Source organism: Equus caballus, chromosome 22 (genome assembly GCF_041296265.1).
Source record: "Equus caballus isolate H_3958 breed thoroughbred chromosome 22, TB-T2T, whole genome shotgun sequence".
Taxonomy (NCBI): Eukaryota; Metazoa; Chordata; class Mammalia; order Perissodactyla; family Equidae; genus Equus; species Equus caballus.
Window position 1 is genome coordinate 31,778,238 of NC_091705.1, and position 27,628 is coordinate 31,805,865.

A 27,628-nucleotide genomic window follows, 5' to 3' on the forward strand; every position below is an offset into this window, starting at 1 on the left:
GACTTACCAGGACTGGGAATCATCCAGAGAAAACAGCTCCTGAATCCCTGACCTACAGCAGCTGTGAGAGATAATCTATATTTATTGTTGTTTGAAGCCACTTAGTTTGGGGGTAATTTGTTACACAGCAATAGATTATGAATACATACACCTTCTCCAAACTGTCCTTGCATCCAAGACAGGGTCCTGAGTGGGAAGAAACCAGGGACTGAACCTGTGATGTATTTCAGGACAGGAACTTGAAAAGTTTAAAGAAGTTGTCAGACCACATCTTCAAAATCTGCTATCACAGGGACAGTTCTCATTCATATATTCATTTAACAAATATTGATGAGTGCCTACCACACAACACGCACTAAGCAAAGAGCTGAAGACAGAAGCATGAGCACAAACAGACATGGTCCCCCAAATTACAGGCCTGTCTAAGAATATCCGCTTCTGGACCCTGTCCTGCTTTGCAATGTGTTGCACCCCCAAGGCTGCTACTGCTGGATGAAATTGGGCCCCACGCATCTTTGATTATTCATAACCTCTGTCTATGCCCGTCTTGCACTCTGCTCTTCACTCTACTCCTTGGTTCTGGCCCCTGGGTTCATTTCTTGTTATCAGCCATCAGGCCCATTGCTTGGACCTAGCTCTCTGACTTCTGGCTTCCGTTGTAAGTTCAAACCCCAAGCCAGACGCAGGTGTTGTAGCCACATTCCTAGCATCAGAGCTATGAGCCAGCCCCGAAAGTCCAGGCCACCAGTCCAGAAGTTGTCCCAGCCTCATTCTTCCCAACAGCTTTCAAGGGCCAGTTCTGGCCTCAGCTGAACACAGGGAGTTATCCCTGGGCGCGTGGGCTCCTTGCTTCCCCTCGGGCCCATGAGCCATTGTCCCCGGCCAGCCAGGCGCATCTCAGAAGCACCATCTCCTCGGGCTCTTTTTCTTGCTCTGTCTGGATTGGGCTCATTTACTAAAAATTAGTTGGGAATGAAAAAAGCCCCTAGTTTATTAGCGTGCTATTATTCCCCTCCCGCCATCCCCCTGCAGCATGATGGATTGCCTGGTGAGGGAACGCAGCCCCAGCCGGGGAGTGAGTAAGCTCGGCCCGGTCCCCGGCGCAGACAGATGGGGAGGCCGAGTCCTGACCATGATTGATTAGCTCCGCAAAGCCTGTTGAGCGGAGTTCCATCAAGATTGATGCTTTCTCCTCATAACAGCATTTCCAAAAAGTTTCTATTACATTTTGATTATGTTTATAGAATCTCGCTGGTCCGGGGAAGATGCAATCTCGTTCCCAGTGTGTGTCTGTGTGGGCCGTGGCAGTGCCTCGCACGGCCCTGCCTGCTTGGCCTCTGTCAAAGGACCCTCACTTTCTGGGCAGCAGGAAGGACCTTCGTTGCCCCCCAAGATGAAGTAGAAGGAAGCCAACGTCCACTCTCCCGGAGCACAAAGTCCCGTCTCATGGCAGCTCTAGTTTTCAAGGGCCAACCGCCACAGGTGTTGTAAGGCTGGACCTGAAGGTAAAGAGAAAACCAGAGAGGAGAAGTGTTTCCTGAGAACTGCAGGATGCTGAGAAGAGACTGAACAGCCCCCATTTTTCTGCCTGCTTCCCACGGGCACACTGCAGGGCCTTCTCAAATGTCTGTTAAACTCCATGTTTAAATATTTATACGACTGCATCTATTTGTGAGTGTGTGCACGTGTGTGTGTGTGCATGTGTCACACCTTATCCCACAAGGCATTTGAGTGACTTACAGGAAATGGTGAAAAATGAATAAAGAATAAGAATTAGAACCAGGGAAATGCAAATCAGCCCAGAATGTTAAGACCAAAAGGAAAAAATAAAATATATATGCAGCAAGTAAGATCCCGCACAGTCTTTGTGCTTGGGCCTTTAATTTGGTCTGAGTTTCCTGAGAGTCGAAGAGAAAAAAGGAAATAAAATCAGCTACTTAGGTCCTACCATCATTAATAGAAGAATGAAAAAAGACAGTTCCTAAGGGGACTCTTAGGGTTTCTTCAATTTTGATTCTAAAGGAAATTTCATACTAGAGAGTTCTTACTTAGAAATTGTGAGAACTGTGTTAAAGCAGTTAAACTGTTTCTCAGTCTTGACACTATTGATGTTTGGGGCTGGATAATTTTTGTTGTTGGGGGTCTGTCTTTACACTGTAGAATATTTACCAGCATCCCTGGCCGCTACCTACTAGATGCCCGCAGCACCCCTCTCCTCAGCTGAGACAACCAACTATGTCCCCAGACATTGTCAAATCTCTTCTGGGGTAGGGTTTCTAGATTTAGCAAATAGAAATCTAGGATGCCCAGTGAAATTTGAGCTTCATATAAACAACCAATAATATTTAAATATAAGTATATCCCATGCAATATTTTGACATACTTATACTAAAAAATTATTCAATTTTTATCTGAAATTCAAATATAACTGAGAATCCTATATTTTATCAAGTAATCCCTCCCAGGGGGGCAACATCCTCTGATAGGAACAAGATCCTCAGGAAGCTTTCAAACAGGATACACTGCAAGGTGCCCACTCCCGACATCAGACTTTTTAAAGTGTATTTATAATAGTGAAAAGGTGTTTATCTTCAGTACTTCTATTTATTTATATGTAACCAACAGTTTGTCCTCTGTTTTGTATCTTTTTTAAGTAAAACTCCACTGTGAAATATCTTGCAAGTAAGTTAGACAAATTTTTTTCACCAAAAAAAAACAACCCTGATAACCGCTGTGTTAATGCCCTCGAAATAGCCCTTCAGATAATGCAGCCAGGGGGTTCCAGAAGGCTGTTTCTTGTAGCATCTATAGGAGTCAAGATTATAACTCTAGGGCCGGCCCAGTGGCACAGCGGTTAAGTGCACACGTTCCACTTTGGCAGCCCGGGGTTCGCCGGTTCAGATCCCGGGTGCAGACATGTCACCGCTTGGCACGCCATGCTATGGTAGGCGTCCCACATAGAAAGTAGAGGAAGATGGGCGTGGATGTTAGCTCAGAGCCAGTCTTCCTCAGCAAAAGGAGGAGAATTGGCAGGAGTTAGCTCAAGGCTAACTTCCTCAAGAGAAAAAAAAAGATCGTAACTCTACAATATAACCTTTAAAAAAGCAATTCTTTAGAGTTCTCAACACTATCATTCTTCCACACCATTTCCCACTTAATGTAAGGTTAAAATCCAGAGACACTGCTGCAACCCACCCCTAGCCTACCTGCCTGGAATCCCACTGCAAAAAGCGACAGGTGAGTTTCACCTGCTGGCCCTCAACGACCCCATGCTGGCTCCCTGTGGCCACTGGGACTACTAAATAGACTCAAACCATCTTTAGAAATAACCCATTCTTGGATTATTCAATTGTAAAAGCTGGCTAGGCATTTGGAAAAGGAGCAGTTTGGAGGCCTTCTTCTGTCTTCATTTCAAAATGAATTCTAGATGTATTAAAAATCTTAAACATAAAAATGAAATCAGAATAGTACTAGGAAAAACAATATGGGATAATTTTTAGAATTTCAGAATGGGAAAAGGCTCCTTGTGGCACCTTCTGGACACAAGATCCAGGAGCCATTGAAAAAAAGAAAAGATTGAGAGATTTAACTACATTAAAAAAATGTAACTGTCTGCATGGCAAACAGAAAAGGGAAGAGTGACAAATTCTGGGGAAAATATAGGTAACATAAAGTAGAGAACTAGTTTCTCCTTTACATAAGAAGCTTTCACAAATCAATAAAGGGAAAAAATAGAAAACTGGGTTAAAAAAAGTGAATAGAGAGTTCCCAGAAAAAAAAATATATATATAGAAGGCTTTTAAACACATGAAAGAGTGGTCAACCTCACTCAGATACAAATTAAAACCACAATTTTAAAGCTCTTTTTATCTATCAGATGGGCAAAGATCAAAATGCTCAATGACATGCTGTCAGAAAGATTAGAAGGAAACAGACACAGACAGTGTTGTCAGGAATATATACATTGATGCTCACCCTTGGAAGGCATTGTGGCAGCACGTATTCAAATTTCAAATGTGTAAGTCCACTTTTGGTATTTATTCCACAAATATTCTCAGGTATGGGTTCAAAGACGTATATACAACGTTATTCATCAAATCATTCTTTTTATAGCAAAAGTTTGTGAATAAACTAACTGTCCACCACTACCAACTTCTTAAAGAAATTATGGTACATTCGTGAAAAGAAATGCTACGCAGCAATTAAAAAATATGGAATGGCTGTAGGACACGTAGTGATAAGAAATGATCTTCAGGGGCCCACTCCGTGGCCGAGTGGTTAAGTTCGTGTGCTCTGCTTCAGCGGCCCAGGGTTTCACCGGTTCGGATCCTGAGCTCGGACACGGCACTGCTCATCAAGCCATGCTGAGGCAGCGTCCCACATGCCACGACTAGAAGGACTCACAGCTAAAAATATACAACTATGTACCGGGGGGCTTTGGGGAGAAAAAGGAAAATAAAATCTTTAAAAAAAAATAAAGAAATGATCTTCAAGATATATTGTCAAGTGAAAAAAAGAAGGTGCCACAGATGTGTAGAGAATAGTAAGAAAAAGGGGGTATATGTACAAATATGCCTTTCATGTCCATCTCCATATTCTTGTGGACATACGCACAAAAAACTGGTTATATTGATTTTTCTATGGGGAGTAAATATAGGGACCTGGAATTAAAGATGAAAACAAGACTTACTTTTTAATGAATACGCTTTTGAACTGTTTGGATATTTTTTATCATGTGTGTGTATTAACTTTTCAAAATGAAACACTTAAAAATTTTTTAATAAAAACTGCCCAACTGCACTTAAAGAAATTTATCTTCTGGAATTAACCAGAGACAGGTGCTAAAATTTATGTTCTAAAATATTTATTATAATATTATTTATAATAATGAAAACTTGGAAACAAACTCAAGGTCCAATAATAGAAGATTACTTTAAATGAATTATGGTATATTCATATAGTAGACCATTTTACAACCGTTAAAAATCACATTCATAAAGAATGACTTAGGTCATGAGAAAATGATCATAATATATTATTAAGTGAAAAAAATCAGGTACAAAATAGTATGTACAGTGTGATCCTGATTTTTTCAAAAACACACACACAGAGAAATGTTTATGAGACAGGAAGGACATTCTCCAAATATTAGCAGCTGTGTTCTCTGGGTGGTGGATTTGCAGGTAATTTGTATTCTCTTCTTCATACTTTCTATATGTTCCACATTTCCTACGAACAAATATTAATTTTAAAATACAAAAGCATTAAATGTTATATGAAAAAGAGATAAATTCCCATTGGCCCACTAATGTTATATGAAAAAGAAATAAATTCCCACTAAGATGGGTACCAAGTTCCCTAGACTCTCCATGGGGCTTAGAGTCTGTCCTTATTAAATGAAAAAGCTGGGTTCCAGTGGGGGACTGTTTGGGGACAAGCCTAATCTTGGGTGAAAGACTCAGTCTTTCCAGTCGGAGGGCCATGTCTTAGTCCCATGAGAGTCACGTGAAGGTGAGGGGAAGCGGAGGACAGAGGTATTGGCCATTGATATCATCTGGAACTCTTCCCCACGTTTTTGGCTAAAACCATTACCTTTATTTCCAGCAGAAAGCTATAGCAGCGCTCCAAAATTCATCAGGCCTTCAAAGCCCACCACATCCAGGCAGCCCTCCCTGATATCACCTCCTCTGCTATCTTAGGACATAGTATGGGCACCTCTCCTCCAGTCCCTAGTTATTTACTATACCGTAAAAACATTTTAAATTTATTAATAACAGCTATCATTTATTTGGCACTTCATTTTGTACCAGGCACTGTGCTAAACCCTTTACATTCATTAGCCTGTTCAACCTTCACAACAATCCTGTGATGAAGCCTCTATAAATTGTACAGTTGAGCAAACCGAGGCACAGAGGGACCCAGTTACTCAGGATCTTGCAGCAATAATGGGAGCACCACAACTCAGTTCAGAGACTTCAAAGAACATAATCGCCAACTACTACGAAATGCTGAACTCTTTCATGATGTGCATCTCAGAATCAGAGACTTTTTCTACTGGGCAGACCCTGCCAAGTATTCACTTCTTCTTCTGACAGCAGCAACCAAATATGGCTTTGGGAAACGCTCAGCCCTCATTGCATGCAGCATTTCTGGGACTGCCATTCAAGGTATGCCACCCTTCCCATGACCCCAGCTGAGACAATCATATTCATTCTCAAGACTTTGAGTTTCATACGCATGATGCAAAGACAGAAATGGCAGAGGCCCCTTGATCCAACTGGTCTTTGATTCCTGATAACAGCCTAAGAGTTGAACCTACGCTCCGTAAAATTCCTGGGTTTGCTTGGGTTAGCCAGAGTCTGCTCAATTTAGTTTGCAACCTAACCCTACCTGAAAGGACTAGTATCTAGAATATACAAAAAAAAACTCTGAAAATTCAAGAGTAAGACACGAAAATCCTCAACAAAATAAAAATTTAGCAAACCAAATTCAGCAACATGTGACCAAGGGGCACTTATCCCAGAATGCAAGGTTGGCTTACCATACAAAAATCAATCAGTATAATACACCATATTAACAGACTAAAGGACAAAAACAATATGATCCTCTCTATAGATGCAGATAAAGCATCTGAAAAAATCCAATAGCTTTTATTAACAAACTAGAAATATACTTAAACTGGAAATATAAGCAAATTTTCTCAACCTAATAAAGGCCATCTACCAAAAAAAAAAAAAAACACACAGCTTATATTGTACTTAATGGTGAAAGACTGGATGCTTTCTTCCAAAAATCAGAAACAAGACAAGGATGTCTGCTCTTGCCACTTCCAGTCAACACTGTGCTGAAGGTTCTAGCTAGGGCCATTAAATAATAAAAATAAAGTAAAAGGCAGATTTTCCAGATTGGAAAGCAAGAAGTAAAATCATCTCTATTCACAGATGACTTGATCTTATATAGAGAAAATCCTAAGGAATCCACTAAAAAATTATTAGAAAAAATTAATGAGTTCAGCAATATTGTAGGATACAAGTCAATATACAAAAATCAATTGTATCTCTATATACTTGTAATGAATAATCCAAAACTGAAATTAAGAAAAAATTCCAGGGGCCAGCCTGGTGGCATAGTGGTTAAGCTCGTGTGCTCTGCTTCGGCAGCCAGGGATTCACTGGTTTGGATCCTGGGTGTGGACCTAGATGTATCAAGCCTTGCTGAGGCAGCGTCCCACATAGCAGAACTAGAAAGAGGTACAACTAGGATATACAACTATGTACCAAGGGGCTTTGGGGAGAATAAAAAGAGGAAGATTTGCAACAGATGTTAACTCAGGGCCCATCTTCCCCACCAAAAGGCATACCTTTAAAAAGAAAAAAGAAAAGAAAACAATTCCATTTACAATAGCATCAAAAAGAATAAAACACTTGGGAATAAATTTAGCAAAAGCAGTGCAAGACTCATATGCTGAAAACTACAAAGTATCATTGAAAAAAGTAAAAGAAGACCTAAATAGGTGGAAAAATATCTGATGTTCACACATTGTAAGACAACGTTGTTAAGATGGCAGTACTCCTGAAACTGATCTATAGTATCCCCACCAAAAAATCTCAGTTGCCTCTTTTACAGAAATTGACAAGCTGATCTTAAAGATACATACGGAAATCAAGGAAGAGACAAAACCAACAGATAGAATAGACAAAATCATCTTGAAAAAGAAGAATAAAATTGAAGGACTTGCACTTCTCAGTTTCAAAACTTACTGTACAGCTACAGCAATCAGGCCATTGTGGTACTGGCATAAGGATAAGAATATAGATCAATGGAATAGAATTCAAAATCCATTTTGAATTTTACAATTTATGGTCAATTTATTTTCAGGAGGGGTACCAAGACAATTTAATAGAGAAAGAATAATCTTTACAGAAAGTGGTGCAGGGACAACTGGATCCCCAAGTGCAAAAGAATGAAGTTGGGCCCCTACCTCACACCATATGAAAATTAACTCAAAATTGATCAGTGGCCTAAGTGTAAGAGCTAAATCCTTAAAAGTCTTAGAAGAAAACATAGCAGTAAATCTTCATGTCCTTGGATTAGGCAACGGTTTCTTAGATGTAATACCAAAAGCACAAACAACAAAAGAAAAAAATAAATAAATTGGACTTCATCAAAATAAAAACTTTTATGCATCAAAGGGCATTATCAAGAAAGTAAAAAGACAATCCACAGAATGGGAGGAAATATTTGCAAATCATATATCTGATAAAGGACTTGTATCTATAATATATAAAGAACTCTTACAACTAAACAACAGCAACAAAGACAAATAACCCAATTTAAAAATGGGCAGATTTTTAATGGACACTTCTCCAAGCAATATATACAAATGGCCAATAAGCACATGAAAAGATGCTCAACATCATTGGTCGTTAGGGATGCGGAAATCAGAACTATGATGAGATACAACTTCATATCCATCCGAATGGCTACAATCAAAAATATGGAATAACAAATGTTAGCAAGGATGTGGAGAAATTAGAGCCCCCATACCTTGCTAGTGGGAATATAAAATGATGCAGCTACTCTGGAAAACAGTTTGGCATTTCCTCAAAACATAGTTACCATAAGACTCAGCAATTCTATTCCTATCTATATACAAAAGAGAGCTGAAACGCGTTTTTGAAAAGAAAAAATTGAAACAACACAAATGTCCATCCACTGTTGAATAGATAAACAAAATGTGGTATATCCACATAATGGAATATCATTCATCCATAAATAGGGCTGAAGTCCCAAAACATTCTACAACATGGATAAGACTTGAAAACATTATGCTAAGTGAAAGAAGTCATACACAAAGGATCATATAGTTTATGCCTCCATTTATATGAAATACCTAGAATAGGCAGATCCACAGAGACAGAAAACAGATTAGTGTTGGCCAGGGGCTGGGTGACAGGGAAATGGGAAGTGACCGTAAATGGGTATGGGTTTCATTCTGGGGTGATGAAATGTCCTGAAAATAGATAGTGGTGATCAATGTGCAACTTTGTGAATATACTAAAACCCACTCAATCGTAACTTTAAAATGGTGAACTTTATGTGAAATAGATATCAATAAAGCTGCTATTTTTTAAAATACATCTCAAAAAATATCTCAACAGTTAAAAAAAAAATCCAATTAGAAAACGGGCAAAAGATACAAGAAGACATTTCACAGAAGAGGATATACAGGTGGCAAAGAAGCAAATGAAAAGACGTTCAACATCATTAGCCATTAGGAAAATGCAAATTAATACAACAATGGGATAGCACCTATAAGAAAAACTAAAAAGTAATAACAACACCACATGGTGGCAAGGATCTGAAGAAACTGGATGACTCATACACGGCTGGTGGTACAGCCACCCTGGAAAACAGTTTAGCAGTTTGCTATAAAAACTGAACATAGGAGTACCATATTACCCAGCAATTGCACTCTTGGGTATTTATCCAAGAGAAATGAAAATTGGCATTTACACATAAGTGAAACTGCATGGAAACCCACGCATGAGTGTTCACAGCAACTTTGTTAGTAATAGCCAAAAACTGAAAACAACCCAGATGTCTTTCAACGGATGAATGGTTAAACAAACATCTGTACCATGGAATACTACTTAGCAATAGAAAGGAATGATTTCTTTGGCCTTCTTCTCCCCAAAGCCCCCCAGTACATAGTTGTATATTCTAGTTGCAGGTCCCTCCAGTTGTGCTATGTGGGATGCCCCTTCAGCATCGCCTGATGAGCTGTGCCACATCTGCACTCAGGATCCGAACTGGCGAAACCCTGGGCCGCCAAAGCAGAGCAAGCAAACCCAACCCCTCGGCCACCGGACTGGCCCCAGAATGAATTATTGATACACACAACCTTGATGAATCTTCAGGGAATTATGCTGAATTTTAAAAAAGCCAATCCCAAAGATTTTCATACTGTATGATTCCATTTACATAAGATTTTTTAAAAGACAAAGCTTAGAAATAAATAACAGATTGGTGGTTGCCAGGAGTTGGACACTGGAGGCTGGGGGAGAGGTGGGGAGGGGGTGGGGGGTGGTTATTTAAGGACAACAGGAAAGATCCTTGTGGTAATGGAACTGTTATATATCTTGATTGTGGTGGTGAATACACCAACCTACACATATGACAAAATTGTACAGAACTAAATACACACACATGCATAAGCACAAGCAAAAGTGGGGAAATATTAGTAAGATCTGTGGATTGTATCTATGTCAATATCCTGGTTGTGATACTGTACAAGATACTGTTGTGATGTTTTACAAGATGCTACCACTGCAGGAATATGGATAAAGGGTACACAGGATCTCTCTCTATTACTTCTTACAACTACATATGAATCAACAATTATCTCAAAGCGAAAAGTTTAATTTTAAAACCCCTTATCTGATATGATGGAAGGAAGAGAGGGAGAGAGGGTGGGAGGATAGAGGGAAAATAATTAACAATTACCATGGATTTACCATGATCCAACTATGCTCTTTAATCCCTGATTGGAGATAAATATTATTATTATCCCCACTTTATAGATGAGGAAACTGAGGCTTAGAGAATAACTGTCCTGTTCTCAAAGACACACTTTGAGGAGTCAGGAGGAGTCAAGCCCTGCTCTCTGACTCTCCCTCTGCCTGCCTCCATCCTTTAGGCAAACACAGCCGTCAATCAAACAGGCAATGACTGCATTACTCAAGAGGAAATTGAAGCCAGACTGTAGGATGCAGTCCACAAAATTCATGATTTCTTCCTCTACCCCTGCTCCTTCTACTTGGTCTCTTTTTCATATGGATCGGGTTTTTATTTCTGCATTTATTGCACACGCAAATTACAGATGAGAGCGTCGACTACACAAGTCATTACTCAGGCTTAGCATCTCCCCAACTGCCACTGGACGAGGACTGAACAGCTTGTGGTTAATTTGCTATATAATCACTGCCTGTGACAGGGGGGCAGGGCTGTGCCTGTGCTAATATTAGGAAAGGGGAAGCTGAGCAGAGAGGACTCTGGGGGCATGGGGAGGGAGGGTGGTATTGAACCAGGGGGAAAAGAAGGATGCTAGTGGGGAGCAGAAGGAGGGAGCTCTTCCCCAGTGAGAGGCTTCTGGGAGGGTCTGCTCCTCTGCCAAGGAGTAGAAATTCTCCATCCCATTAGTCACGTCTCCATGGAAGAGCCAACCTAAGCTCCGCCATTCCTGGCCGCTGCCCCTGCTGCCTCAGCTCAGAGAAGGGATATTTGTAAACACATACTGCAACCACTGGGATGGGTCATGGGCAAGAATGGGAAGAAATTTACCAAAAGGCAAGAGTTATACCACTATGCTAGTGTGCTAACAACTCAATAAGAAAAAAGGTCACCAATCCAAGAAAAAATGGGCAAAGGATGTGAACAAGCACTTCTCGGATTAGGAAACTCAAATAGTCTCTAAACATACAAAAAGATGCTCCACCTTAGTCTTAATAAAAAAGAAACGCAAACAAAAACTACCATGAGATACCATTTTTTACCTATCAGATTGACAAAGATCAAAATGTTTGATCACACCCTGGACGGGCCACAGAGTGGAGAAAATCCATGCTCTCAGAGGTCAGTGAGAGTGTCCATTGGCACAGTCTCCATGGATGGCAGTCTGGCAATCTCTATCCAAAGGTTTGCTGCACATACCCGTTGACCCAGAAATTCTACTGCTCTAGAATGTATTCCATAGACATTCTTGCATATATGTATGCAAAGTTGGATGTGCAAGGCCATTCAGTGCAGCATGGTTTATAATAACAGAAGATTGGAGGCAGCCTGAATGTCCATCAACAGGGGACTGCTTAAATAAATTGCCATGCATCCATACAATGGAAATCTTTACGGCTGTTAAAAAAGAATGAGGCAGCTCTTTATGTACGGATATGAAACAATCTCCAAGATATATTGTTAAGTGAAAAAAGCAAAGTGCTGAACAGTGTGATTAGAATGCTGCTATTCGTGAGAGGTTTTTTTGAGGATGTAGACACATAGACATCGACGCTTATAAATGCAGAGGATTCCTCTGGAAGGATGACAATCTTTGCAATATTTGGTTCTGTAGAGGGAAAAAGGCTCTGGGGGCATTCTAACTGATTAGTAAGAATTTTTTTAAAGCCTTGGTTCCTCTTGCCCAAGAATCAACCTTCTTGGCCAGACACTCAAGGCTGTTCATGGTTTGGCTTGAGCCTATTCACCTTGGTCTCCTAGGCGCCACCCCAGCACACTCCTCTCGAAGCACACTGAATTTCTCACTTCTCCCAAAGCACCATGATTTTTATACCTCGGGACCTTTGCACTTGCTGTTTTCTGAGTCTGAAATGCCCCTACACACTCTCATTTGCCATCCACAAGCTTATTCATCTTTCAAGACCCAGACAAACATGACCCCCAGAGTATGGCCTTCCCTGACCTCCCCAAGGAGACTTAGTCCCCCTCCTCTGCGCTCTCATGGCACCCAGACAGGCTTCCATCCTAGTACAAGTGGGATTGCACCTAGACAAGAATGAGCCTGCCTCTGGCCTATTTCCAAAAGAGGGCTACTGATTTGGTCTGTCCCCACTAGGCACCAGCATCTGCCAGCGGGGGTCCGCCCAACGTGGATGCCCACCTCCCCAAAGAGTGGGGAGTAGAACAGAGCCCCGCAGCACAGGCCAGGAAAAGGGATCCCATGGATCCATAACTGGAGATCTCAATGCACATTAATAAGTCGATGCCCCTTAGCAGTCCTGCAAATAAAAACCCCGCTAGGGGCCGGCCCCGTGGCCGAGTGGCTAAGTTCGCACATTGCACGTCAGTGGCCCGAGGTTCACCGATTCAGATCCTGGGCACAGACCTACACACCGCTCAACAAGCCATGCTGTGGCGGCATGCCACATGGAGGAATTAGAATGACTTACAACTAGGATATGCAACTATGTACTGGGGCTTTGAGGGAGAAACAAAAAGAGGAAGATTGGCAAGAGATGTTAGCTCAGGGCCAATCTTCCTCCAAAAAAAAAAAACCTGTTAAATCTATTTAGCCAACATGACCCTCACTTTTTAACCACAAAACTTGTTTCCCTTAGAACGGCTATTAACATCCCACAGATCTAGTGTTTGATGGGCAAAGAAAACTTTGTGAAATACTGATCTATAGCAATACCTACAGGGGGTCTTTAATTCAGAACTTTAATGACAATAAAGGGATTTGGCACGTTGGGACTCCTCCTGAAGGAGATCTCCATGCAATGTGCTGACCAGGTGACTTCAGTTTTATAAGTCCTACAACTTTAATAAATACTCAGAGTGTTTCTTGTTTAATCGTCCAGTTGCTCCTTGCTAAAGAACTGGTGACCTCACAAGTAAAGGACAAAGGAAATCGCCACCCCGGTTCAGGATGCCACCAGATCTTGTTTGCCATCCATCACGGGTGCCATCATCGGATCTTGTGTTCCTTGGTATGTGTCCCATGTCCCACCTGTTGCCTGGGACAGTCTCTACCTTGTATCGGGACTTTTAACTCTAATTACAGAAAATTCTCAGGCTCAGTTGCAATTGTTCATTGTTCCCACTCTTAGAAGAGCCTTCACCTTTATCTCTGTGGTTATGGTTATTTCCACTTTCAATGGCAAAAGAATCAAGAAGAACCTTCTCTTCCAGTGGACACTGAAAAGGACCTGCCTCCAGTTACTTCCACCGAAGAATGAGGTCTCTCTCCATCCCCCTTCTGATCTGGCCCATGTGTCTGCCTGTTGAGCAGCCACCAAGGGAAGGGGCTTGGTGCCCCAGTCTTTTGGTGGGAAGATTATGCTCCAAACTGGATCCAGCTTGAAAAGGCTTCCCCACTGTTCAGAGGGCATGCGCCTTTGATGCTTTGAGGGTATCACTCACCATGTACACACCTCTGACCTCAGCCTCTGTCATGAACCATTCACTCCAACCACACACACTCCACTTCCAACTGCCACCACATCTCTCTGAACTCACTGTCCTGGTTATGGTCTTGTCATGCTCCTTAGAGCTATCGTTGCCCTTTCTTTCCAACTCCCTCACTGAGCCACCTTTTTGATATGTCTGGAGAGATATCCAAGTTTGGTCCAGCCATCCAGAAACCCTGCTCCTTAGTGCAGACTCTTGAGGCCAGTGTCCCCAGCAGATTCACGGCAGCCCTGCAAGCCAGACCCAGCCATGTGAGGAAGCAAAATCTTCTTCCCTCTCCACCGCCACAACCTAGACCAGGGCGCCAGTACCTCATCCTGCACATGACAACATCTTCCCAACTCTCTTCCTGCCCCTTTTCCACCTGGCTACCAGAGTGTTTTAAAAATTAAGATCATTCGTTTCTCTGCTTAAAACGGTTAAATGGGGTTTCCCTTTACTCTGTTTCATTTTCAACAGTTTTATGGATCTGTAGTTCACATCCTATACAATTCATCCATAACGGCTTTTAGTATTCACAGAGTTGTGTAACCATCACCACAGTCAATCTAACGACATTTTCATCACCCCAAAAAGAAATCTCTCACACCTTAGCTGTCACTCCCCAGTCCTCTCTCACATACACCCAGCCCGAGTAACCACTAATCTACATTCTGTCTCTATAGACTTGCCTATTCTGGACATTTCTTATACTATGAATATGTGTGCTTTTGTGACTGGTTTCTTTCACTTGGCTTAATGTTTTCAAGGTGTATCCATGTTGTAACACATGTCAGTACTTCATTCCTTTTTATTGCTGAATAATATTCCATTGTATGGATATACCACATTTTGCTTCTCTGTTCGTCAGTTGACGGGTTTTGGGGTATTTCCATTTTTGGCTATTGTGAATAATGCTGATACAAATATCTGTTTATAAGTTATGTGAAGATATGCTTTTATTTCTTTGGGGTATATACCTAGGAATAGAATTGCTGGATCATATGGTAACTCTATGTTTAACCATTCAAGGAACAGCCAGACTATTTTCCAAAATGGATTGCCATTTTGACATTCCCACCAGCAGGATATGAGACCCTTTACACTATGATAAAGACAAATCTCCCTGCCTAGGCCTCAAGGCCCTCTATAGTCTGGCTCCTGCCAACCTCAGTGATCTCATCTCTCCACACACTGCTCCTTGCTCTTTGTTCTTCAGCTACACTGTCTTCTCACTTCCTCCAAAATCTCATGCTCCCTAGACTTCCAGGCCTTTATTAACGCTGTTGCCCCTGCTTCCAGGTCCCTGCCTGATCCCGTTACCAGGATAATCCCTGACCCACCTGAGCTTCTCCTTTGTAGCACATACCACAGTTTCAATTCAATACGTAATTGTGCTAAAACTTAAAGAACTGACAACACTAAGTGTTGACGAGGAACTGGAACCCACACATATGGCTGGTGAGAGGGTAAGTGGACCGTATGGTTTAGCAAATCTATTCCTAGGTATTTATCCATGAGTGCATATATCCATAAAAAGACTTGTGCACAGATGTTCATAATGGCTTTATTCATAATAGCCAAACACTGGAGACAACCCAAACACCCATCAATAAGAGAGTGGAACAAATTGTGGTATATCCATACAATGAAATATCACACGGCAAGAAGAGGGAGAGAAAACTACTGACATCCATGCAGATGGATCCCAAAAACATTATACTGAGTGAAAGAAGTCAGACATGAGGGTATGTATTGTACAATTCAATTTACATGAAATTCAAGAACAGGCCAAACTAATCTGTGGTGGTAGAAATCAGAATGAAGAGTGGGAGAGGGGCGTTGTCTGGAAAAGGGAAGAAGGAAACTTTCTGAGATGATGGAAATATTCTGTATGCTCATTAGAGATAGGCATATGTAAAAATTCATCAATCTGGATAGATACATGATAAAGCAAATAGACAAAATGTTAATTTTAGAAGCTAAAGGGTGGGTATGTAATGTCCACTGTACACTTCTTTCTTCCATAATTTAGTGACTTAATACAACAAACATTTATTTCCCACTGATGTAGTAGTCTGGGGCGGGTTTCACTGGTCAGTAAGCAGCTTTTCTCCTCATGGTGAGTCCTAGACCCAAGCTCCTTCCACCTGTGGCTCCGCCATCCTCCGGTACGGTGGTTCTCAGTTGGAAGCAATTTTGTACCCCCACCTCCAGGGAACATTTTCAAGGCCAGAAACACTCTTGATCATCACAACTGAGGGAAAGGATGCTGCCGGCATCTAGTGGGTAGAGGACAGGGATGCTGCTTAACATCCTACAATGCACGGAACAACTCCCCACAACAAAAATATATCCAGTCCAAAATGTTAATTTTGGTGCGGCAGAGAAACCCTGCTCTCACAGAGCTTAGCCTGGGGTCCACAACCCCAAGAAGTCCTTGGAGAGAACTGTATTTCAATATAATTGGTTTCCTTTGAAATCCTATGGGTTTTACTTCGTGCAATCAAAATCATGCTGAGAGAGGGTCCATAAGTGTCACTTTGGTACTAAATGGTCCATGGCACACAAAAAAGTTAAGAATCCCTGCTAGGGCCTTGGCATCGTCTGCTTCCAGCCGGGAGGTGGAGGAAGAGGTTGGAGAAGGCAGACCCACTTCTTAATCCCGTTGGGCCTAAAATTGACACAAAGTATTTCTGCTGATAGTCCACTGATGAGAATAATCATATAGTCCCACCTAGATACAAGGAAGTCAGAAATATAGTTCCTGTCTAGACAGCTGCACCAAAGCATCAGCTCTATTCTGTGAAAGAGGAAGCATGAATTCGGGGAGGCCAGGTAGCCATCTCTACCTCACCTTACCACCTTTAATGATGATGATGATAGTAAATAATAAGAATAATAATCAATGCTAAGGATAATAATAAGTAGCATTCGTTAAGCACTTCCTCTGACCCATTTGCTGTGCTGAGAGCTTTCTAAGCATCATTCCATTCGGTCCTCCATCCTGACTATGAGGTTAGAAGACTTCCGCTCTGTGTCAGATCCTATTCCACTCCTGCCCTCTGTAGACACCCTCATTGCCATGCTCAACTCTCAGGTCTATGCAATACGGGCAGTCATGGTACCTGCCCCCAGAGCCTGAAGAAGGAACACGGAGGCCAGCTGAAGGGGGCATGAGTTTACTTTAACCATATGTCACAGAGACTAAGACCCCAGGAGGCTGACAAGCTGGGCCTAGGTTCTGGATCTCTCGAAGTCCCCCCACTCAAAAAGGGTACTCTTCAGCCTGCTTGTGTTCCCCACTACACACACGTCTGCAACTGAGCCCTACACCAAGAGGCCCCTCCAGACAGAGGAGATCAGCCAGGAGAAATCATCATCAGATCCACTCTCTGTGGATCCACTCCTTGCTGCAGCAGGAAGCCCCCAAATGGTGGTTGTAAAAATATATCTCCCCTCTTTCTGTAGCTTACATTAAGGGAATGAATGATGGAACAGTGTGGTCCAGAGACCAAAAGGCAAGTGAAGGTTTGGCTTTATAATCAAAAGCAAGAGCTTGCTGGCCCAGTGGTGCAGCGGTTAAGTGCGCACGTTCGGCTTCGGTAGTCCCAGGTTCACCGGTTCGGATCCCGGGTGTGGACATGGCACTGCGTGGTAAGCCATGCTGTGGTAGGCGTCCTACATATAAAGTAGAGGAAGATGGGCACGGATGTGAGCTCAGGGCCAGTCTTCCTCAGAAAAAAAGGAGGATTGGCAGATGTTAGCTCAGGGCTAATCTTCATCGGGGGGGAAAAAAAGCAAGAGCTGATCGCTGTGTCTGAGTTCTCTGGACCAATGGTACATACAGATATTCTCCCATTTTACAGATGGTGGAGCTAAGGCTTGTCTATGTTAAATCAAGAGCATGCAGTTATGGAGCTGGGAGAGATGGCCAAGAGATGGGCTGGGCTCAGGATGGGGGCTCTCAAAGCACTCTGCATGGTGCCTTGGGCTTCCTGCTCAGAAGTGTTGGGTCCAGGCCCAGCACAGCGGTCTTGGACCTGGAGCCCTCCCCAAGCTAATCAAGGGGAGCGCAGGATGGTCTGTGACCTAGAAGCAGCTGTACACGCAGCAGATGGTAATGGCTGCCTCTCAGAGGGTTTTTTTATCACGTAGCTTTTTTTCTTTCACACTGGGAATTTTTTCTAAAATCCTCTAAAAACATGAGTTTTACAGCAATGGAGGTGACTGAGTACTTCTGAGAGATCCAGAGCCCACACTCAGTCTATCAGCCCGCTGGGGTCTTGGCCTCTGTGACACATGAATAAAGTTCGAGCTCTCTGCCTGGAAACAATCCCTGGAGGTGGGCTGCCTCTTCTCCCTCTGTGGCTGGAGGAGCCCTGGGATTCTGGAACACCATGCCCCGGGACCATCTTATCCCAAGCCCCGAGGATAGTGGGCATCAAGTCCAGGAAAGCAAGCACTCAGGAGAATTAGCCCCTAATGCAGGTGACAGTTCTGGTCTCCAAACACAGGTGAGTCCCCCTGGGAAGGAATCAAGAGCAGCATAATCTCAAACAAGTGACTTAACCTCTCACAGCCTCAGTTTCCTCATCTGTAAAATGGAGATAATAATGTTGTCCCCCTCCTGAGCTTGTTGGGGAGATTGAATTAGGCTTGTAAAAGGGCCCAGCACAGGGCTGGATCCAAGCACATCTCCATTGAAAGTTAGCTTTGATGATTACTTTCAAGACATAAGAAAGAGGAAAGTTAATCAAAGGTGCCAAGGCCAGAGAAGATGAGACTCTGAAGCCCAGATGGAAGCATCATGGATGGACTGGCTGGGCCAGAGAAGCCCTTGACCTTACCAGCAGGAAGGAGGGGCTACCCCCAGGTGAGCCAGGGCTGAGAGGAAGGGCTTAGACAGCCAAGCCCCCCAAGACAGCTTGGCTCCCACTTCAGTTCTTGCTCCCACTGCAGAGAAGTCTTCTTGTGAAGCCTGCTGGGTTGTATTGTCAAGAGGGGACATACTGGAAAACATCCTTATAGGTATGACACTTCTCTCCTGTAAAGATGCCCTCTACTCAGGTGCAGATGATACTGAGAAGAACATCCTTCACGTTCCCACTCAACATGCTGCAGCCTGTACAGAGCGAGCAGGGCAGGACCCTGAAGGGTAGCTGGCCATTCAAGTAGATGCTCCTCATGGGGGCCAAGGCAAGGGGACTTGGGAGCACTCAGCTGAAGATGCTGACTTCCAGGAGTCCGGATGCAATTCATTGATGTACAGAAGGAGCAAAGGGTGTGTTTCCTGCTGAGTGGGGATGGAGGATGTATTGGACCCTCAGAGGAGAGGTTCTCGAGGTCAGAATGGAACCCTCAGCTTGAACTAGACCTTGAAATACCAAACTCTAAGGGCCTTCCAGATGACAAAGTCTCACTTAAATGGAATTCGTCCTACAACCCAGTGACCTGAAGATTACGGTCCCCATTTTACAGATATGGAAAAGAGGCCAAAAGAAATGAAGTTACATCACTCATTCATTCACTCAACCAATTACTTCAATATTGATCACTTAATATGTGCCAGGCACAGTGCTAGGCACTGAGGAATACAGCCATAAATGGGTCAGGCAGTGCCCTGCCCATAGGGAGCATACAGTCTAGGGAGAAACAATTAACAAAGAAAGAAAGAAAGAAATCATTATTAATTATTCAATGTGATCAAACAGAGAACATGCAGTAGGTTGAATGACTGGCTCCAATTCTCCACCCGTCTCCGTATCAAGACTTTGCCATATAACATTGCAGTCTCTCCCACCAGTGGACTTTGGCCAATAGAATGTGAATCATTATGTCATATGGAGGAATTTGGAATGTGCATGACAGTGAGCTTGCCCTCTTACACTTCAGCCATAGCCATGAGAACTTACCCTTGTCAGCCTGCTGATCTCAGGAGAAGGATCAGAAGCGGATGAGAGCTGAGCCAGTAACTCATGAAAGAAATAAATATTTGCTATCAAATGCCATGGAGATTCTGTGCTTTTTTTTATTACATAGCAAAGCTGATCAACTAGAGTGTGATGATCAATAATGAGATAGGACAATAGGCCATAAAGAAAGACTGGATTTAGACGGGGGGGGGGGGGGGGGGGGATTCAAATTCTGCAAAAGTAACATTTAAACAGAAAAATTAGTCACTCCTGGACACACATGAGTGCAAAATTTGGGAGGAGAGCTTTAAAAGCACAGGGAACAGCCTATGCAAAGGCACTGAGGTAGGGGCCAGCCCCATGGCCAGATGGTTGGGTTCACGTGCTCCACTTCTGCTGCCCAGGGTTTTGCCAGTTTAGATCCTGGGTGTGGTCTCGTCGGGCCATGCTGGGGCAGTGTCCCACATGCCACAACTAGAAGGACCTACAACTAGAATATACAACTATGTCATGGAGGGCTTTCGAGAGAAAGAAAAAAAAAAAGAAGATTGGCGATAGATGTTAGCTCAGATGCCAAACTTTAAAAAAAATAATTTAAAAAAAAAAGAAGCCCTTGAGGTAAAAAGGAGCAGAATGTACTCCAAGAACTCAAAAAAGACCAGGAATCCAGGGGAAAGTTGGTGGCAGGAGATAAGATCAGAAAGGAAGTTGAAGAAGATTGTGCAGACCTGTGGGCCATGGCAAAAAGTTTGCATTCTACTGAAGGGCAGTGGGGAGCTACTGAAGGGTGTTGAGCATGGCAGTGACCTGATACAAGTTCCTTCTGGCTGTTTAGTGGGTAATGGATTACAGGGGCATGAGCCGGGAGAGGGAGCCCGGGAGGAGGCCGTTACAGACATCCGGGGGTAGGTGGTAGCCCAGACTAGGGAGTGACTGCAGAGACAAAGAAAAGAGGACAAATTTAAGAAGCATTTTGAAGGTAAAACTAACAGGACTTGAAAAATAGGCCGACACATACATGTCAATTGATTTTCAACAAAGGTGCCAAGGCAATTCAGTGGAGAAAGAATGCAAAAAAAAAAAAAAGGAAAAATTTTAAAATCTTGGTCCATATCTTGTATCATAATCAAAAATTAACTTAAAATGAGTCATAGATTGGACTTCATCAAAATTAAAATTAAAACTTTTTGCCTCAAAGTATACAATCAAGAAAGTGAAAAGATAACCCATAGAATGGAGAAAATATTTGAAAATCATATATCTGATAATGGTCTAGCATATGGAATATATAAAGAACTCTTATAAGTCAACACTAAAATGACAATCCAATTTAAAAGTGGACAAAGGATGGGCCAGCCCCAGTAGCCTAGTGGATAAGTTCAGCACACTCCACTTCAGCAGCCCAGGTTCGGTTCCCCGGCATGGACATACACCACTCTGTTGTTGGCCATGCTGTGCTGGCAGCCCACATACTAAAAATAGAGGAAGATTGGCATGGATGTGAGCTCAGGGAAAATCTTCTTCAGAACAAAAAAAAAGGCAAAGGATTTGAGCAGACATTCTCCAAAGAAGATAGATATACAAACAGCCCAAAAGCACAGGGAAACATGCTTAACGTCATTAGCCATTAGGGAAATGCAAATCCCCCAAACCACAAGACATCATTTCCCACCCACTAGGATGGCTATAATCAAAAAGATAGACAATAACGATTGTTGGCGAGGATGTGAAGAAAGTGGAAACTCATCCATTGCCAGTGAAGCTCCTTTGGAAAACAGTTCGGCGGTTCCTCAAAAAGTTAAACACTGAGTTACCATATGACCCAGCAATTCCATTCCTCAGTATATACACACAAGAAACAAAAGAAATAGATCCTCACAAAAACTGGTATGCAAATGTTTACAGCAGCACTATTCATAATAGCCAAAACACAGCAACAACCCAAATGTCCACCAACAAATGAATGGATAAACAAAATGTGGCACATCCATGCAATGGAATATTACTCAGCAACAAAAAAGAATGAGGTACTGATTCATGCTACAACATTAAAAACATTATACTAAGTGAAAGAAGCCAGTCACAAAAGACCACATACTGTATGATCCCATTTATATGAAATGTCCAGAAGGGGCAAATCCATAGAGACGGAAAGCAGATTAGTGGTTTCCAGAGGTTGGGGAAAGAGTTGAGTGGACAGTGACTGCTAAAGCACACGAGACGGCTTTCTGGGGTGATGACCATGTTCTGGAATTAGAGGGTGGTGATGTCTGTATAACTCTGAATTTACTAGAAACCACTTAATTATTAAACACTTGAAATGGGGGAATTGTATGGTATGTGAATTTTATTTCACTAAAGCTGTTAACAAAAAGAAAGATCAGAGAACCAAATGTAAAACCTAAAACTATAAAACTTCAGAAGAAAATATAAGAAAAAAATCTTTGTACCTTTGAGTTAGGGAAATATTTCTCTCTTCTTTAATTTTGTGTGTGTGTGTGTGAGGAAGATTGTCGCTGAGCTAACATCTGTGCCAATCTTCCTCTATTTTTTTGTATGTGAGACACGGCCACAGCATGGCTTGTTGAGTGGTATATAGGTCCGCGCCCAGGACCCAAACCCACGAACCCTGGGCCACCAAAGCAGAGTGCACAAACTTAACCACTACACCACTGGGCTGGCCCACAAATATTTCTTATATATGACACCAAAAGCATGATTTAAACAAGAAAAATAAAAATTGGACGTCATTAAAATTAAGCACTTTTGCTCTTTGAAAGACTGTTAAGAGAATGAAAAGATAAGCCACAAACTGGGGGAAAAATATTTGCAAATGACATATTTGATAAAGAATTTGTATTCCAAATACATAAAACCTACCAAAACTCAATAATAAGAAAATAAACAGGGGCTGGCCCCATGGCATAATGGTTAAGTTCAGCACCCTCCACTTAGGAGGGCCTGGGTTCACAGGATCAGATCTCGGGCACAGACCTACACCACTTGTCAGCCATGCTGTGATAGCAACCCACATACAAAATAGAGGAAGATTGGCACAGATGTTGGCTCAGAGTTAGTTTTCCTCAAAGAAAAATGGAGGAGGATTGGCAACAGATGTTAGTTCAGGGCAAATCTTCCCCAGCAAAAAAGAAAGAAAGAAAGAAAAGAAACAACTGGATTTTTTTATAGGTAAGAATTGTGAACAGACACTACACCAAAGAAGTTATATAGATAGCAAATAAGCATCAGAAAAATTACTCAACATCACTACTCATTAGGGAAATTCAAATTAAAACCACAATGAGATACCACTCTACTCCTATCAGAATAGTTGAAATTCAAAATACTCACCATAGCAAATATTGGTGGGGATGTGGAACAACTGGAACTCTCATACAGTGCTGGTGAGAGTGTAAAATGGCACTACCACTGAAAAAAGTTTAGCAGTTTCTCAAAATGTTAAGCACATACCAACATATGACCCAGACATTTCACTCCTATGTATTTACCCAAGAGAAATGAAAGCATGTGCTCATGCACACATTTGTGCAGGAATGTGCATAGCAGCACTGGTTGTAATAACCCAAAACTGGAAATAATCCAAATGTCCATCAACAGGTGAGTGGATAAACAGACGGTAGCATACTCATGCAATGGAATACTAGTTAGCAATAAAAAAGAATGGACTATTGACCCAAGCAACAACATGAATGAACCTCAAAATAATTGTGCTGAGTGAAAGAAGCCAGAAAAAAAGAATGCATTTCATATGATTCCATTTATATAAAATTCTAGAAAAAGTAAAATAATCTATAGTGACAGAAAACAGATCATTGGTTGGCTGGGGATGGGAAGGAGGAGAGATGTAAGGAGGGGCAGGAGGGAGGATTTCTAAGGAGCATGAGGAAACTTTGGGAAGTGATGGATATGTTCATGGTCTTGAATGTGGCGATGGTTTTCCAAGTGTATACATCTGTGAAACTTTCCAATTTGTACACTTTAAATATGTGTGGTTTATTGTAGGTCAATTATACCTCAATAGAGCTGTAAAAAGATTAACAAGACTTGTTGCTAGATTGGACATGGCAGGTGAGGGGGAGAGAAATGTCAGGTGTGACCCCTAAGTTTCTAGCTTGAGCCACTGATGGATGGAGTTGCCGTCTCTGTCTTGGGAATACTCAAGAGGGAAGATGACTCGCCGGGAGCAGGGTGCTATGGGCAGGTGGGAGAGAGAGAGGTCAAGAACTCCATTTTTGACATGTTAAAGTTGATGTCCCAGTGGAGATGTAGAGAAGACGGTTGTGTACATGAGTCTGTAACTGAAAGGAGAGATCACAGTTCGAGAATAGGGAGAGGGTACTCCATGGGGTGGTGGGGGGATGGTGAGCCAAGGTGTGGAGGACGGGAGCGAGAAAGAGAGGATGGCCTGGGCCAGGGATCCTTCCATGGTGGGAGAGGAGGGGGTGGACAGGCAGACGACGGCAGGAGCAGGTCCGTAAAGGCAGATACAGAGACGGGTAGACAGTGCAGTGGAAAGCGGGATGGAAGTGAACTTAGGGGAGGACTTCTGCAGGGCATGTGGTGGGTGAGCTGAGATAGAAGCACCCTGGTGGCCTCTTGGGACCTGCTGGTTCACAGACACAGGCAGAGAAGATGAGAAAAATTGGGAGCCCTAGAAAGGAAACCGATTTGGGGTGCTGGGACAGGAAAAATCAGGTGGTCGGCTCTGAGGCTGCTGCATGCTGGTGGAGACATTCCACAGGCAGCTGGATCCTCAGATTTGAATGACCAAGGAGAGATCTGGGCTGGAGAGAGGGATTCAGAGCTCCCCTGGGAGTCAGTGCCTCAGCCCAGAGGGAGAGTGTGTGGAGAGAGAGACAGAGAGAGAGAAGCAGAAGGCTCAGAGACAGCCCCTGTAGAGAAAGTGAAGATGGAGACAGGTCAAGGTAGGGGAGAAGCGGGGTGAGAACCAGACCCACAGAGTCCCCACATGCCTTACAGGAGCATTCCAGGCCAAGGGTCCAGAGCAGGGAATGCCCAGCACTGGCCACCAGTCCTGAAAAGGGAGGCGTCCTTGTAAGGACGCAGGAAGGAAGGGATGTGCTGCTCCTCCCCAGGACCTGGGACATACAGCACCGCATTGAATGCTCACAACTCCCTCATAAGATCAGTCTAATCGTCCCCAGTGGACAGACGAGAAAACTGAGGGGCAGAGAAATAAGGCGATGTCTCCCAATTCACAGAATTTATATCTAACCCACTTCTGGGAGCTCAATTGCTCCTCTTGGGCACTGAGGTGCCCAGAATAAGGTTCACGGGGGCCAGCTTTGAACCAAGCACCCAGTAATGCCCCCCAGGACAGAAGCACGTCTGAGACAGCTGGCATGAAGGAGGGAGCGCGGCTAATTGCCTGCACAAATTAACTCTAATGTGGTCGGCATTGACGTACTTATCTTTCTTTAATTACATTAATCAATTAATGAAGAAGGTGGCTTCCTCTTATTATGATTTCCGAGGCCCATATGTTCTCAGGAGTCCAGCTGGAGTGTGGGTTCCCCTCTCTGTCCTGGCTTCGGTGGATGACAGGGCAGGCATCAACAGGAGAAGCTGCCCCCAGGCCCTCTCCATCCTGAAGAAGCTGAGCTCCAAGAGAAGAGAGGAGAGAAAATGGAAGCAACGATCCCAGAAGAGGCACCAATGGAAGAAGTCCCAACTCCTTCCCCCGGCATTTGAGGCCTCTCTCCAGCACTATTCATCGCTCCTTTGACCCATGTTTATCATCCTGAGCTGATTGATTTTCTATGAGCTGTTCATGCATGCTTCAGCCTCCACACCCACATGGGTGTCATTGCCTCCACTGGGAAGGCCAGCTCCCAACAGTCAGGAGTCCAGGGGAGGCCAGAAGTTTCCAGTCACCTCCTCCCCAACATCCTATAGAAGGCTTGCCTACAATAGCCCCCTTCATTCACTCATTTTTGATTCAACAAATATTTACAGTCCCTGCTGTCATGTCGCTTCCAGCCCTCTGGGACAGACAGACATTAAACAGATCTATGATTACATAGAACAATGGGTCTCAGTTCGTAAGAATCAGCAGGGGAGCATTTGAAGTACAATGTCCAGGCCCCAGCCCAGACACATTAAAGCAGAATCTCTGAGGGTGGGGCCTGGGCATCAGTATTTTTTTAATTCCGCAGAAGATATTAATGTGCAGGCAGGACTGAGACTGTGTCTGCAATGCTGTCACCAGAGTTGCTTTTCCTAGAGGTTTTTGAGAGTATGATCAGCCAGTTGTGCTTTTTCTAATTCTTGGTTTAAATGGGATGAACTTACATTAGCTAGCCTGTTTTCCGTGTGTAAATAAGTGACACATCATTGAGAGCAGTGCTTCTCAAACTTTAGCACACGTCAGAAATTCACCCTGGAGAGCTTGTGAAAACACAGATTGCTGGACCCCAAAAATCTTAATTTTTCACAAGCTCCCAGGTGATGTTGATGCTGCTGGTCTGGGGACCCCCACCATGCGAACCACGGACTGGGAGCAAGGTTTAAAGAAATTCAGGTGGTTTCATTTTTCCCTCCCTCATTAAATGTTTGCTGTTCACAAACTCTCTTTAATCAAACTCTGCTTCTTTCTCCCTTTTTAGGGGTAGAAGCCTGTGAAAGATCATAGCTCCCCATCCCACAGGCTCCTATTTTAACTGCGGGTTCTTCAGGACCAAGGCACTTCCGAATAGACAACTTTTCTTCTTTAACTACCAATTTTATAACAGAGCAGCAGCTCTCAGCATGTGCATCACCTGGGAACTTGTGAGAAATGCAGATTCCCAGGCCCAGTCCAGCCCAGCTGAATCAGACACTCTGGGAACAGAATCCCACCACCTGTGTGCAAATAAGCCATCCAGGTGACTCTGATGAACTCTCAAATTTGCGAACCCCTGGCTTAGAGAAAATGTGTTAACTGACCATTTGAATTCTTCAAGTTACTACTCACTCTGATCATTGGTATTATTTTGTTCATGAAAATGAAAATAATTTGCTTTCATCTGTCAAGCCTTATCATGTGCTAGAAACACTAAGGACCTGGTTTAACCCCCAGAACAACCCGACCCTCATTGTATCAATTTTATAGATGAGGAAACTAAGTCTTGGAGAGGTTGAGGATTTTGCCCAAGTGCTAAGTGGCAAACTCAGGTGGGTGGGGTTCTTTGCTCTACCTTTTCCAAACAGTAACACCGTGGGCACTTACCCCATCGTGTAGCTGTGGTTGATACCTCCATTATGTTGTTCTCCCTCTATCATAGAGTTTCTTAACACCTCATCCATTTTTCCTGCCAGATACCTGCTTTTTAAAGCTAGTGTTCATTAAAGAAATAAAAATTTGTTTTTGAAAACCTGATCTGTTTTGAACTGCCCAAAATCATCTATTAACCGCCCTGACACGTCATGCATTTTTCTTTTATGAAAATTATGGAACTCAATTGAATTGAAGACATGCAAAGAGCAAACACACAAGTTTCCTCCCAGAAATACAATTTAGATGAAAAGTGGAGTTCACAGGTACAACTAGCTTAAGGTCCACATTGCTTGAAAAAGTTGAGCCCAGGGACCATTCTGGTGGCATAGCAGTTAAGTTTGTTCACTCTGCTTCAGCAGCTCAGGGTTTGCTGGTTCATATCCTGGGCGTGGACCAGCACACCACTTATCAAGCCACTGAGGTAAGCGTCCCACATATGAAATAGAGGAAGATG

The 27,628-nt window shown here is 43.0% G+C and overlaps 1 long non-coding RNA gene across 1 annotated transcript in view; it reads right to left on the reverse strand.

The window, feature by feature from the left end:
* Positions 1-295: 295 nt before the first annotated feature.
* Positions 296-27,628, reverse strand: part of LOC111770006 (uncharacterized) — a 66,424-nt gene continuing 39,091 nt past the window's right edge. Inside the window, exon 2 of the long non-coding RNA XR_011430704.1 lies at positions 296-1,499. This is a non-coding gene — a long non-coding RNA (uncharacterized lncRNA). The remainder of the gene's footprint in view (positions 1,500-27,628) is intronic.